The 15,933-nt window shown below is 37.9% G+C and overlaps 1 pseudogene; it reads right to left on the reverse strand.

The window, feature by feature from the left end:
- Positions 1–7,974: 7,974 nt before the first annotated feature.
- LOC136378498 (general transcription factor IIH subunit 3 pseudogene) lies at positions 7,975–8,947 on the reverse strand (annotated as a pseudogene).
- Positions 8,948–15,933: the final 6,986 nt, after the last annotated feature.

Consider the following 15,933-nt stretch of genomic DNA (forward strand, 5'->3'; position numbering starts at 1 on the left):
GAACTGCATACCTGTTAAAACATAGCGTATTTAACATACAAGAAAAAGGGATACAATTCTGCTGAATCGACTGGCCCCTAAAGGTCACGTCTGCCCCGGCCAAGTGGCTCATTGGGTTCGATTGTCACCCAGATACGCCAGGGTTAAGGGTTCAATGCCAAGTCAGGGTGCATGTATAAGAATTAACCAATAAATGTATGAGTAAGTGAAACAACAATTGATGTTTCTGTCTCTCTCTCTCAGTCTCTCTTTCACTTTCTCTCCCTTACTCCCTCTCTCTTAAATCAATACATAAAAATTGTAAGATAACTTCTAAATCTCTCAGATTTACCCTTTTTCTTTTAAAAATTTTCATTTTCTAATTTTTCTTAGTGTCCCCTCCCCTATTTATGGGGAGCATACCCACTGTGCCTATAGGAGTATATTTATGCTATAGTAATCCCCCTTTATCCACAGTTTCATTTTCCATGGTCTTAGTTACTTACAGTCAACCACAATCAGAAAATATGAAGTGGAGAATTCCAGAAATAAGCACTTTATAAGTTTCAAATTACGTCTGACCAGGCGGTGGCGCAGTGGATAGAGCGTCGGACTGGGATGCAGACGACCCAGGTTCGAGACCCCGAGATCGCCAGCTTGAGTGCGAGTTCATCTGGTTTGACCAAAAGCTCACCAGCTTGAACCCAAGGTCACTGGCTCCAGCAAGGGGTTACTCGGTCTGCTGAAGGCCCACGGTCAAGGCACGTATGAGAAAGCAATCAATGAACAACTAAGGTGTTGCAACGCGCAATGAAAAACTAATGATTGATGCTTCTCATCTCTCTCTGTTCCTGTCTGTCCCTGTTTATCCCTCTCTCTGACTCTCTCTCTGTCTCTGTAAAAATAAATAAATAAAAATAAATTAAAAATAAATTAAAAAAAAATAAGTTTCAAATTGTACTTCATTCTGAGTAGTGTGATGAAATCTTGAGAGTTCTGCTCCGTCCTGCCTGGGCCATGACTCATTCCTTTGTTCAGCGTCTCCACGCTGTAGGCTCCAGCCGGTTAGTCACTTAGTAACTGTGTTGGTTAGCAGATAGACTGTTCAGATGTCACAGTGCTGTGTGCAAGTAACCCTTATTTTACTTAATGATGCCACATGCACTTAACTTTTATTACAGTAAATGATTTTAAGTCTTCTATTTTATTTTTATTGCTGTTAGTTTCTTACTGTGCCTGATTTATAAATTAAACTTTATCACAAGTATGTCTGTACAGAAAAAATAGTATATATGTATATATAGGGTTTGGCACTCTCTGTGGTTTCAGGCGTCCACTGAGGATCTTGGGATATATCCTCCATAGATAAGAGGGTACTGTATTGGCAATGGAAACAATATACTAGGTGCAGGCATTGAAGATTTTATTTATTTATTTTAGAGAGATGGGAGGAAGGAGTAGAAAACATCAATTCCCATATGTGCCTTGACCAGGCAAGCCCAGGGTTTTGAACCAGCAACTTTGGCATTGTAGGTGGGGCAGGCATTGTGAATGACAAGTGTTGGTCAAATAAGTTTGTAAATATGATATATATGTTTGCTCGCTTGTGACTTATATTGGGTGTGGGGGACAGGCTATAAGCAGGCCAGGTCGTTGTAGCCTGAGGTTTGGTTTTGGGACTAAGCTTTTTCCCCACACCCTTGACTGATTGTATGATCTGGGTGGTGCACTCTCATGAGGAATCCAATCATGCCTTGGATAAGTGACTTTGTATCGGGGACTTCCTTGTTTGTATATTGGATTAAGGGATTTTGGTTTTCTACACTATAAAGTGGGACAGACCAGGAGCTTGGACACACAGTTCCTGCTATCACAATTGCAGGGGCTTCCCTGATCCCTGGCCCTTCATGGGAAGAGCTGGTTTTCTGCTTTTCCCTTGTCTTCTTTTGTGGTTTGCCTGTCTTGGTGAGACACCAATAAATAGGATGGCCCCCCATCCTCTGACTCCGCCATTTCTTTATCGTCTGCCCGAATCCAATGGGAACCTGCATGTGAATGGCCACGATGGCGGCTCCTGGCCTTACAACAAGTCTATCACTGAAACTGCCATGAAAGCACACTCAGTTTTCAAAATGGCATACTGAATTGTGTAATACACCAGGATTATACCAGGTACACATTCCCATATGTGCCATATTATACACATACTCTGTGTGTGTCTGTGGCAGTGGTGGTGGGGATAAAATTGGGAAGGAATATAAAGAAATAAGTTTTACTGTATAGTAATATGGGAATTATGAGTGGCAAAGATCTCTTGTAAAAATTTTGGTCTATTTAGTAATAAAGGAAAAGGAATGTCCTTTCATTAATCTCTCCATGCCACTGAGCTTTCCTTTGCCACCCATTCTTTTAACTTTGTGCTTTCTTCAGTGACTCCTGTCTCTGCTTCTCCAGTAGGTGCTTACATGTTTAATGCTCTGCTTCTTCTGTTCAACAATTCAGTTATATACGGTCATCTCTTCTGCATAAGCTGAAAATGGGTCTATGTGCAGATCCATGGCCCTTCTTTCTTAAATTTTATTTCTCTGAAGTGTGATTTATGCTGCTAAGCACAATAAGGACCAGCCTTTTCTCTGTTCCCTGGTACTCTTTCTACCCACACTGTGAGTGTACTGAGGGGACTCTGCTAAGGAATGTCCTCTTCAATGTCAGTCTTTTGTTTGCATGAAAGTCCAATCTTAAATCTGTCTTGGTGCCAAATTAAAAGTCACCTCCCTGATTCTCTCCTTAGGCGTATCCCATAATTGCCCTTAAGTCACTCAGCTATTATCTTTTACGCTTTAATGGTAAATTTTGTGCTTTGTGAGTCATGCTCCTGGAACTTCCTTTGCAATACGATTTACTCCTAAATCTTAGACTTTAGGAATATGAGTGTTTTCCAATCCTAATAGCTTTCATTTTGCTTTTGAAAATGTCAGTGCCCTGGCCAGATAGCTCGGTTGGTTAGAGCATCATCCCGAAGCACAGACATTGCTGGTTGGATGCCCCAATCTGGGCACATACAGGAACAGATGTTCCTGTCTCTCTCTTGCTCTCTTCCTTCCTCTGTCTAAAGTAATCAGTAAAATAAGCATTAAAAAAATTTTAAATGTCATTATTGGCCCTGGTTGGCCCTGTGTGTGGAAGTCCCAGGTTCAATTTCCGGCCAGGACACACAGGAGAAGCGCCCATCTGCTTCTCCACCCCTCCCCCTCTATTTTCTCTCTCTTTCTCTCTTCCCCTCCTGCAGCCATGGCTCCATTGGAGCAAAGTTGGCCCAGGCACTGAGCATGGCTACATGGCCTCCACCTCAGGTGCTAGAATGGCTCCAGTTGCAACATAGCAATGCCCCAGATGGGCAGAGCATTGCTTCTGGTGGCTTGCCAGGTGAATCCCAGTTGGGCGCATGCAGGAGTCTGTCTCTCTGCCTCCCTGCTTCTCACTTCAGAAAAATACAAAAATTAAAAAAATTCAATAATATATGATATATGTGTCAAAAATATATAATGTATTAGAATGATAGGCACTGAGTTAATAAGAGGTTTTTATATAGTTATAAATGTTAGAGAGGTAGAGAGATAGAGTCAGTAATTAGTATAGGAACCCTCAACAGTTTGGGTTTTTTTTAAAGGTGAACAAATATGTTATAATGTTAAAATCTGATAAAGTTGAGTGGTGAATGCATGTGTTCTTATGTTAGTCTGTATTATTGACTATGTGCATGAACTATTTCATAATCTTTTTAAATGTCATTTTTAAAACTTTTCATTTTATGCTGGTCACTTGGACTTCTTTATTGAAATTTTACAGAAAGCAGTGGTGCAAGAGTTTTGAAAGTGGAAAAGGGAGGGAACCTATATAGAGTGAGGAGTAGAAAGATACAAGGTCTACCTAAGGAAACAGGAAACAAAAGTACATGTATTAAGAAAGTTATGAAAAGGAACTGAAGTAAATACATTATCTAAAATTACAATAGAGGAATTAAAAATAGTGAGACATTCATATTGAAAGGGGGAGGGGTAAGTGAACTAAGCTCTCATCTATTAGAATGGGAAGGAAGTCCTTAGATCATCTGTCTGATAAATAAGGAAGTGGCGATATGACTGTATTATTGAGTAGCCAGTCAGAAGAATTTAAGAAACTGTAGCCATTAAAAGTTTAAATTTGGTTGTTTCTCAAGTGTGAGTCTAAGGTTTGAGTGTATGCCAAAAGGATGGGGAAGGGCTGAAAGGTAGGAGCAAAGCATGCTGACCTTTTGCAGTAAGCTCTTCAGCACCATTTTCCTCTTTCTTTCTTTCTTTCTTTCTTTCTTTCTTTCTTTCTTTCTTTCTTTCTTTCTTTCTTTCTTTCTTTCTTTCTTTCTTTCTTTCTTTTCTTTCTTTCTTTCTTTCTTTCTTTCTTTCTTTCTTTCTTTCTTTCTTTCTTTCTTTCTTTCTTTCTTTCTTTCTTTCTTTCCTTTCTTTCTTTCTTTCTTTCTTTCTTTCTTTCTTTCTTTCTTTCTTTCTTTCTTTCTTTCTTTCTTTCTTTCTTTCTTCCTTTCTCTCTCTCTCTCTTTCTCTTTCTCTTCCTCCCTCCCTACCTTTTTCTCTCCCTCCCTCCCTCTTTTCCTTCTTTCCTTCCTTTCTTCCATTCTTTCAATTTTTTTTTTTTTTTGGAAACATGCATTGATTTAAAAAAATTTTTTTTAAGATAACAGTAGTAAGACCATCAGTCCCAAGAAAAGGTCATTCTCTTCAATAATCTGATCAAATTACTCTTTACTTTTCAAGCTATCTGTACAGCTTGCTGATAAATCATTTAAATCTTCATTTTTCAATTGGTATCCTAGAATTACCCTTTGTTTTTCTTTCTGTTTGTTTTCTTTCTTAATTTTTATCCTTTGTAAACATTTTAGAAATTTACATTTCTCTGTACAAAAATTTGAGAGCTATTTATCCATTTATAGAAAGTTCATTACTGATAGACTATTTAGTTAAACAAGAAGGCAATTCAACTGGTTTAAGGAATGCCTCGGACAAATATAGAGATAGAAAGTACAGCAAGGGCTGAAGGAATGGGGAACAGAGAGTAACTGTGAGTGGATTTCTTGAGAGGCTGGGGGAGGGGTTGTTGAAAATGTTTTAGACTTAGAGAGTGGTGATGGTTGCCCATCTTTGTGAATGTACTTAAATATCTAAATTGCATACTTTAAAGGAGTGAATTTTATGGTATGTGAATTTTATCTCAACTGATATAATTTTTACTTATGTCCATTCTTTTGGGACATATCACCAAGATTGCTTCCAAAAGGTTATATTAGTTTTGTACTAATGATCAATAAATTTTCATGTTTATTGACCATTTATGTGTTTACTATGCACATATATTAATGTGTATTGGCTATTTGTATGATTTTTTCCCTGAATTTCCTGCTTATTTCTTTTTCTTGTTCTCCTACTGTGTTACATGTTGTTTGTAATTCTTACTGATTTATAGCACTCTATATTATGGCTGATGATTCTTTGTTTTCTGTTATAATTATGATTTCTTTTTAAAATTTATTTATTTTATATATATATATATTTTGTATTTTCTGAAGTTGGAAACGGGGAGGCAGTCAGACAGACTCCTGCATGTGCCCGACCGGGATCCACCCGGCATGCCCACCAGCGGGCGATGCTCTGCCCATCTGAGGTGTAGCTCTGTTGCAACCAGAGCCATTCTAGCGCCTGAGGCAGAGGCCACAGAGCCATCCTCAGTGCCCGGGCCAACTTTGCTCCAATGGAGCCTTGGTTGTGGGAGGGGAAGAGAGAGACAGAGAGGAAGGAGAGGGGGAGGGGTGGAGAAGCAGATGGGTGCTTCTCCTGTGTGCCCTGGCCAGGAATTGGACCCGGGACTCCTGCACGCCAGGCCTATGCTCTACCACTGAGCCAACCGGCCAGTGCCTATAATTATGATTTCTTTAATTGACATTTACCTTCCAACTTTGTTTATAGCACTTTGAGACAGAGGAAGGGAGGGAGAGAAAGAAAAGCATCAACTCATTGTTCCACTTAGTAGTGCCATTGATTGATTCAATATGTGCCCTGACCTAGGCTCTAACCAGCACCCTCAGGGTCAAACCATCAACACTCTGTCCACTGCACCTCTGTCCAGGGCTGTTTATAATACTTTTCAATATAAAACAATTATAACTGTTTACATTTTAATATTTTTTATAGTTATGAGTTTAATGTTACTTTTAGAAAAAAAAATTATCACACTGAGCTAATTCAACATTGCTATAAATTTGGTTCCTGGTAGTTTTATAATTTTCTTTTTTAATTAAAACATCTTCCGGTCTGTGACCTACAGGGATTTGGCTAGTATATGGTATGAGAGAGAATTAACGTTATTTTTATTTCTAAACAATAGTTAGTTGTCCCAAACCAATTCTTTTTATTTTATATACTGATCTTATGTGCTGCCTTTCTGGAGTAATACACACACACCCGTATACTATATTGTGATATGCACACAAACACAGAGGAATCTGTCCTAAATTTTTCCAGTCTGTTTTACTAATTTATTACCCATTCCTAAACCAGTGCCATGTTGTTGGGTTTGTTTTTTTTTTTTTTTTAAATTAAATTATTTTATAAAATAAACCATAAACAGAACACAAAAATAAAACAAACAAAACTAAAACAGTACATAAAACATTTATGATATTTGTCTTTTAAATATATGACGCTTTCTTGCCTACACTTAAAATAGCAATTTCCATTACAACTTAATTAGGCTATAAAATGTTAAGTATTATTTTTAAAAAGACAGACATTTTAAAACTCAACATTTAACAAATACTTGCAAAATTATCACCAAAATCTATGTATTAAATAAAAGTCATAAACCCAGAATACAAAATCTATCTGAAATAATCTAGCCAAACACCAAGTTACTTCATGAGTCTCAGCTTGAGATGGTATGAAAATTTAAATCTTATTTAAATGTAAGATTGAATACATAATTTGTCAACATATTTTTCAAAATAAACCAAACCAGCCACTCTTCCTGAAAACCCTTTCTACACTACTTAAGCACTTTTAATAACTTCAAGGTTACTTAGAAAAGTAAGGTTTTTATTGTTGAAATTACAAATAATTTTTCTTTTGAACTTACAGAAGTTTTCAGTATTAAGCCCAAAACTTCTAGGAAACAGTTCTCTAATGTTAGTGTTTTTTTTTCTTTTCCTCAGTTAAAAAGGAAAGAATTCAATCTGTGGCTGACACTTGACTACAAAGAGTTTGTTCCTCCCCAGAGAAGCGCCCCTCACAACCCAGATGTCCACTTTCACAAATAAGCCTTCGCCCAACTGTTTCTGAAGAAAATGTTGCGGCCAGACTACTGCACTCACTCACTTTATTCATTTAATATCAGGTTTTATAGTGACTCAATAACAAACTATCATTACTGTTTGGGTATCTTTGTCCAAACATGTACTGATGTCATGCAGAAGAATAAATAACTGCTAATATCTGAGGCCAAATCTCAATTTAGACAAGAAGGATTTTATTTACATGACTATTGTTGAAGTTAACAGTTGATTCCAGTAAGATGTTCCATGTTAACACCGTTACTCCACCTTTTCTGAGACTGAGTTCAAATTTTCCGTGTAACATTTCACAGTAAGAAGCCAGACTTGGGTAATAACTCCTGAAGCCTGTATAAGCAGTCAGGGCAGAATGATCTGGCAAACGATCATTCCAGTTTTTAAAAAGCCACAAACGAGTGTGTGCTTTCTTTCCCTTTCTGGACAAAAATCAGTCTGAAAACATTTTAGGGTAAGCATACTGCATAGACTGTCTCCCTTAGACAAATCAGTACAAGTATAGGATGAGGATGACTCTTTAGCACTATCTTCTTTAAGAAACTTCATTAAAAATTCTCATACATATCTGTGTTTTTTCCAGAGCCTTCCTACAAAGACTTCCCACACAATTTCTACAAGTAGCTCTAAAAGATGGGCAAAGTTTTATCCTCATGCAGACACTTTCAGTTTCTTTTTCTTGGCCTTCATTCAGCACAGGAGGTAGAGAAATCTTAAAGGCCGTCTCGCAGGTGGTGCAGATAGGGCTGAAATTGCAGAATATTGACAAACACACAGAACATACATAGCCAATTTCAATAAGGTTTCGGTGACAGAAGCATGCAGCCCAGTAGTCAACATGAACTGGCGGGGGGATGATTAACTGAGATCTCTGATCCTGATCAGGAAGAAAAACCCACAGCAAGTACTGCAGAAGGGACAGCATCTGAGGCACCTTCAAGTACAGGCCCCCGTGATGTCACAGCCTGTTGGAGCAGTCCTGAATCAGAGTCCAAAGCGCAGGCATTGATCAAAATATTCTGTTTCTGCGCTGCAAAGATGAAGTTCGTGAAGTTCATATACTGCAGGGCGCTGTTCTCTGCAGCCTTGATCACCAATATCCTTGATTTCATTTCCTGATTATCTTTAACCTCCTTGTTCATTTTGTGAATGTAGCAAAGAGCTTTGGCCAGGGATCCTGCCAGCAGAGTTTCTGTATATTGACCCTTTATGTCACTCTTAGTTATGAGATCTTTCATCTCTTCAACAATAACTTCATTTGCTGCTGTTAACAACTCGTACTTTCCATCTTTACTCCCTGAGGAATTAAATTCAGCAGGAGGGTTGCCAGGGTCCCCGAAGAAGTCTACAAGTCTGTCATCCTTTCCAGGGTATAAGAATGGACTCTCTTGAATGTGACTTGCTATCACAGCAAGTTTGTTGGAACGGTTCATGAATAAGTGAGAATCTTCCAGCACCATTACTGCATCTATGCATCTTGATAAAGTAAACTGGGATTCCTACAAAGCTTGCTTTCCCCAGAAAATTGGGTTGGTATCAACTATGATAACTAGGAAATTCACCTCATCTTCGTCTGAGACCATGACGACCAGGATCCCCCCTGCCATGTTGTTAATTTTGATATTTGGTAGGACAAATCCCATCTTCTTATAATATCTTTTAAATAAATAAATAAACTTTTAAAATCTCACAGATAAAGAAAAATATGCCTTGCTAAATGACTTGCTCAAGTTCATGTATCATTTAGAGATTGAATTCAGAGAAAAATCTGTCTTTTGAATTTGGGTCATTTATTCATTTTTGTTAACAAATTTTATTGAGCAGCTACTATACACCAGCAGCTATTTTAGCTTCTAAGAATCCAACAGTGAAGGAAAAAAAAACTATGCCCTCCTGGGGCTAACATGTATTTAACATTATTATTAATTTCCAAATAAGTATATCCTCCATATACCTCTGATAAATTTCCCAATTTTGAGAAATAAATCTTACTCTGATTGGGTTGCTCAGTTGATTAGAGTGTCATTCCCATATGTCACAGTTACAGATTTGATAACCAGTTAGGACACCTACAAGAATCAATTAATGAATGAAGAAATAAGTAGAACAACAAATTGATGTTTTGCTCTCTCTCTTTCCTACTTTTTCTCTCTCTAAAATCAATAAAATAAATTAAAATTTTTAAGAGAAAAAATCTTAGTTATTACTTTAGCATAATTAAAAGATTTGGAATCTTGTACTTTATATTTCACAATTTTTTCTTGCACGTAAATTTTGTAAACTCTTCAGTTTCATTTTTCTTTTGTTTTTTTTTTATGCAAACTAGTCTCTCATACATCCAAGTTTGGTTTCTAAAACTCTCTTTGTAGAGAATTAATTGTTGAGGAGCTTAAGACTTTGTAAGGAAAAATAGAGAAATCAAAGTTATAATTATATTTTTTAAAAGTACATAATTTTCTTAAACATTTGTTAAAATAAAGTTATATAGCACATATGGACCTGAAATTACTAATTTATTTCCATTCAGCATTTCTTCCTTTAGGAGAACTTTTCAGACCTTCTCTGTTATTAAATTTCAGCAAGATGCATGATTATTTTGTTTTATAGCACATGATATCCATAATAAGAATCTTTCCCCCCTTTTCTATTAGTTCTTAGTATTACATTTAAAATTTTATTACTTGGGAGTAGTTGACTTCTACTATCTAGTCTAAAAGGATTTCAAAGAAAGAATGTAACTTGACAGAAGTTAAATATAATTATATGTATGGGCTCTGAAGCTGTACAGATGTGGATTCAGAACCAGCTTTGCTGCACAATAGCTGTGTAACCTTGGGTAAATGAGGTGACTTTTCTAAGTTAGGTTTCGTTACATGTAAATTGGTGCAACTGAATAGTGCTTCAAAGATTGTTGAGAAAAATAAATAAGCTTGAACAAAAGTTAACAGCCTAGTGCTTGTCACATAATACATGTTAAATAAGTGTTAGCCAACATTATTATTGAGTTGTTTGTCAATATCCTCTCACTACAAAGAACAGTGGTTCATTTGGGTGGTGGAAATAGGGATATTGTGAGGATATTTGTGGAAGAGAGGACTGTGAACCTCCTGAGAATTCAGGAAAAACTATGATGTTAGGTGTCATGGGTGCTGGTCTCATAGACCCAGGAAGTAGAGGCATGCAGTGAAGAATCACTGCTCTGAGTCATGTCATTGCCTGGCAAATCCAGGGATCCTATACTTCCAATGACTCAACATCCCTTCATCCACACAGCTACCATTACTATTGCTATTCACAAATTCTCAACTCTCCTATGAAGACCTCTTGATTTTGGCTTACCTTGGCTTCTGCTTATTCATAACTGCTTCCTCAACGTTTCTAGTAACTCAGAACTTCAATTTATTCACAATTTGTTAGTTTCTTTGTGTCTGCTGATCCAACAATATCCTTATTTGAATAGAGTCTTTATGCCAACCTCTTCATAAACCATAAACTGATCTGATAATTGGTTGCCTCAGGCTTACATACTCATTACCAGTTCTAGTGAGCTACATTATTGGAAGAACTGGGGATTGAGGGGTTAGGGAAGGGTAGCAGAGGCTATGTAATATGAAACATGATTACCCTCTTGATAGGAGCCATAGGCTGTGTGGTTTCCCCAAAAGGGGCTGTGTGGTGAGGAGCTTGGACATAAGTTCTACCTTGGGTAAATTATATCTAATTTATTCAACACAGACAAATAGCAAGAAGGTATCATTCTTTCCCTCTCCATTCGTAGTTATTTTATTATTTTGGTTGGTTTCAAATGGTGCAAAATGGAGAAATTATTGGCTCAAAGGATCTCGAAAAGGTTTAAAAAGTAGATGACCAAATCCAGTCATTCTTCCCATGTTACTTTGTTTCTTGTTTTCAAATTATACCTTCTTTCTTTCTTTTCTTATCCCTTTAAACTGTGACTCTCACATTAAATGATACAATGTTATTTCAATTTGTTTCTGGTTTATATAACATTTTACCCATATGTGTAATGTTTATTTTTAGCTTTTCTAGGTTTCATCAAACTCATTTTACTTCCTTAATTCTTAATTTTTTACTTTCTTTTTTTTTTTTTTTTTTTTTTTAAATTTATTATTTTATTTATTTTATTTTATTTTTTACAGGGACAGAGAGAGTCAGAGAGAGGGATAGATAGGGACAGACAGACAGGAACGGAGAGAGATGAGAAGCATCAATTCTTCCTTGCGACACCTTAGTTGTTCATTGATTGCTTTCTCGTATGTGCCTTGACCGCGGGCCTTCAGCAGACCAAAGTAACCCCTTGCTCGAGCCAGCAACCTTGGGTCCAAGCTGGTGAGCTTTTGCTCAAACCAGATGAACCCGCGCTCAAGCTGGCAACCTTGGGGTCTCGAACCTGGGTCCTCTGCATCCCAGTCCAACGCTCTATCCACTGCGCCACCGCCTGGTCAGGCTTTTTTACTTTCTTTAATCTCAGGACTCATGTCTTTTCCCTTTCTATATTCTTCTGCTTTCAATAACTTAGGCTTTCCCTGTCACTTTTCACTTCCTTTGGACTTTATCTCCACAGATTTTCCTGCAAGTCCTTTCCTCCCATTTCTTTCTTGTCTCTTTGTCATTGAGTTCACAAAGTTTTCTCTCCCATTAACTTAAATTGAGGGTATCCTGCTGGAGTAAATAACCTTGGTAATCTTTCCTCAACCAAGTTTTATTGTGGCAACCACTGTCCACTTTTCCTTATTTGTTTATTTTTATCTACACTATTTCCTGAAATTAAACTTCTTATTTCTATCAAGTGTCTTCTATTGCTTCTTTCATTTCCTTCTTGACTTATAGAATTCGTTAATTCCCCTGCATTCAAAGGGCAAATGACACCAGGTACTGTTTGTCTTTATTAACTAGGGCTGCCATAACAAAGCACCATAGACTGGGGGACCTAAACAACAGAAATTATTTTCTCATAGTTCTAGAGGTTGGAAGTTCAAGATCAAGGTACCAGCAGGACTGGTTTTCTCTGAGGCCTCTGCCATGTAGATGGCCGTATTCTCTCTGTATCCTCACGTGGTCTTCTCCCTGTGTCTGTGTACTAATTTGCTCTGATTATGGGGACACCAGTTGTATTGGATTAGACCCTACTCTAATGAACTCATTTGAACTTAATTACCTCTTTAAAAACTCAGCCTTTGTCCAAATATTATCACATTCTAAGGTGCTGGGAGTTAGGACTTTAATATTCAAATTTGGGGTGAGGGGTATACAAAATTTGACCCATAATACTGCCTATACTTTAGAATACAGATCAAACATTTCTTTGTTCTTCATAATGTTTCCTGATTCAAAAAGCCGACAGTGATTTGGTCCTTCTTGAACTTGTGTGGAAGTTACTATCTTGGCCATCTATCAGGTAATCAGCCATGTGTTCTCTTGTTTTTTGTTTGTTTGTTTGTTTTGTGAGAAAGTGAAACAGACAGACAGGGAGGGAGAGAGATGAAAAGCATCAACTTGTAGTTATGGCACTTTCAGTTGTTCAAATAAATTGATTCTTTTTCATTCATGCCTTGATCTGGGGGGCTCCAGCTTAGCCGATGACCCCTTGCTCAAGCCAGTTACCTTGGGCTGAAGCCAGCAACCTTGGACTTCAAGCCAACAACTATGGGAATTATATTTATGATGTCATGCTCATGTCGATGACCCCACACTCAAGCTGGTGAGCCCGTGCTCAAGCCAGACAAGCCCGCACTGAAGTCAGCTACCTTGAGGTTTTGCAACCTGGGACCTCAGCATTCCAAGTCGATGTTCTACCCACTGCGCCACCAGTCAGGAGCCATGTGTTCTCTTGTAATATATCTTGTTTTGCCATATTATTATGTATGATTTATGTTGTTAATTTTTTATGCTCTGTTTTATTTCCCAAATAGGATAAATGAAGATAAACTATACCTCTCACTCTCTGAATCTCCACAATATCTGATCTAGCACTTTGTGAGCCATTTGTTCTCCATAAGTTTGACAGTTTAGTCTTTAGATTCTCCTAAATTCAAGCTACCTTAAAGCTTGCTACCCATTAGTTGTATTCAGTGAATTCCTAAACATGTGTTCTCTTTTGGAAAGGGCCCTATTGAGACAGATTAGCAAGGACTTAATCATGTAGGACCAGGGAAATGATGGAACATACTTGAAGTTGACCCAGTAGGGGTCAAAATCAACTGGGATTGTGGTAAGGTTTGAATAGGCTTAGTTCAGGACCAGATTCTTAATAAGATTATGATCAGAGAGCAGATGATGGGGTTCATTTGATTGACAAGTTTGGGGCAAAGACAAACCTAGATGTCAAGTTAGGCTTTTATTGGTGGAGCAGGGAGAAGCCACTATTCAGTGAACAGCACCTTGGGTGTGTCTGAGAGAGAAACTGCCTCAATGCTCAGTTGATCAAGAAGCATACTTTTTACTGAATGCTTCACTGTCAGGGCTCACAGTTGGAACAATGAGCCATGTACAAGATTTCATCTTCCTAATTGGGAAAAAAGCTCTCCCTGGCCCAATCAGTATGGCCTTGAAGAGATCCTTAGTTTCTACCTCACTGGAGACTTCTTCAACCGGTGCCTCATTTCCCCTGCCACTAGACCTTGATACATCTCTCCAATATTCTCAAATGGCCTCAAAAAGCATGAGGCTTGAGACTTTCTCCCATCTGGCCACATGTGCATCAAAACCACATTCCTCACAAAGCAACATGTGACTTCCTCTTTCCCGACAGGGCCCTTGCCTCTCATTGTACACTAGTTTTCTGTTGCTGATAATTCCATAACAAATTGTCGTAAACTTAGTAGCTTTAAACTACAAAACTTTATTCTCTTACAGTTTCTGTGGTCAGAAGTCTAGCTAAAGGTTATCTAAGTTCTCTGCCCACAGTCTCACAAACTGTAACCAAGGTGTTAGCTGGGGCTGTAATCCACCTGAGATCCTCTTCTAAGTTCACTGCTTGTTGGTGAAGTTCAATTTCTTTTAGCAAGATGCCCATGGTCCTTCTCTCAGCTGGGGACTGCTTTTAGTTCTGAGAGGTCACCTTCAGGTTCTGCCATGTGGCTCTGACTCATCGTCTGTTTGATTTCTCCCATGGTAGTAGTAGAAACGGAGAGTCTGAGGCTTCGTCTCCTCCCTGACTAGGCTTACCTGATTATGTCAGGCTTGCCCAGGATTCTCTCTCTTTGATTAACTCCAAGGCAACTGATTAATAATTTAATTGCAGGAATGATATCCCATTATATTCTCTGGTGTCATCCAGCTCTCAAGGGATGAAGAATCCATACCATGAGGCAGAAATCTTGAGGCCATCTTGGAATTCTGCTCACCACCTACAGGTACCACTGTGACTCCAACCTCACAGATGTGAAACACAGTCACACAGCTTGTAAGGGGCAGAGCTGGAGTAGAATTTCAGGCATTTTGATTTTAAAACCAGGGCTCTGGCCCAATGTATTAAACCACCTTTATAATCTCAATCTGCCTTCAACATTGTCCTTATCCTTATTTCTACCTGAAAAATTATATTTTTGCCATCTGTCAAAGTTAAACATAATTTTCATGTCCTTCATGAAGTCTTTTTGATTAACCTAGGACACACTAGGTATCAAGATCTAATGTTTTGTGTTTATGCTAAAAACTATATTGGCTGCCTCCCATAACTAACCAATGGCTGTCAAACTTTGCCTAAAAATATTTTTACATCCAGGAAAATTAGAATTATAATTTCTAATTATAGAAATTATAAAAAACAAAACAAAACCTGATATGCCCTTAGATCAAGAAAAAAACTATATCAGAAAAAGTGAAGTATCTTTTGGGAATGAGACCAGCAGATTGTAGCATCAATGTGACCAAAAACTAAATCTCTCCAGGAAAGTTGGTCCAAGAGGAGTCTCATTTTGTGATACAGGAGTTCTCAAATGTGAGTACATCACATCAGAATCATCTGAAGGCTTGTAAAAATACAGATTGCTTCAGCCTGTCCCCATAGTTTCTGTTCAGTAGATGTAGAGTGGGGTCCAAGAATTTGCATTCTTCACAGTTCCCAAGTGACCACATTGAGAAGCACTATTCTGGAGGGAAGACCAATGGAAAGAAGTATAGGATAACTCATTTAAACTAAAATTTTGGAGGAAGAATCATTGTTTAAAGCATTATCACTCTTCAGCAATGGCCAGGACCTTTCCAAGACTAGAAACAAGTAGATATTGCAGGACAGTTCATAAGGGAATTGTAAAAATGATTGCTGCATAAGCAATTCATGAAGCCAGGATTGATCTGAGACAATTGGTAGGGCAGAAGGAGGGGGACAGGGTTTTGCAGGACACAGCCAACAGAAAGACAAGCCTAGATGCTGATACAAATAAGCTTGATATTACCTGGAAGAGTGTTAAATTTTACCAACGAGAATTAGAAATTGGAGCTAGGAAACAGACCTGCATCAATTCTAAACAGGATTATGTGTCATAACTGAAAGGTAGTTAGAAATGAAAAGTTGAAGTAGAAGGGAGGAAAGCAAGGCATTT

Source organism: Saccopteryx leptura, chromosome 7 (genome assembly GCF_036850995.1).
Source record: "Saccopteryx leptura isolate mSacLep1 chromosome 7, mSacLep1_pri_phased_curated, whole genome shotgun sequence".
NCBI lineage: Eukaryota > Metazoa > Chordata > Mammalia > Chiroptera > Emballonuridae > Saccopteryx > Saccopteryx leptura.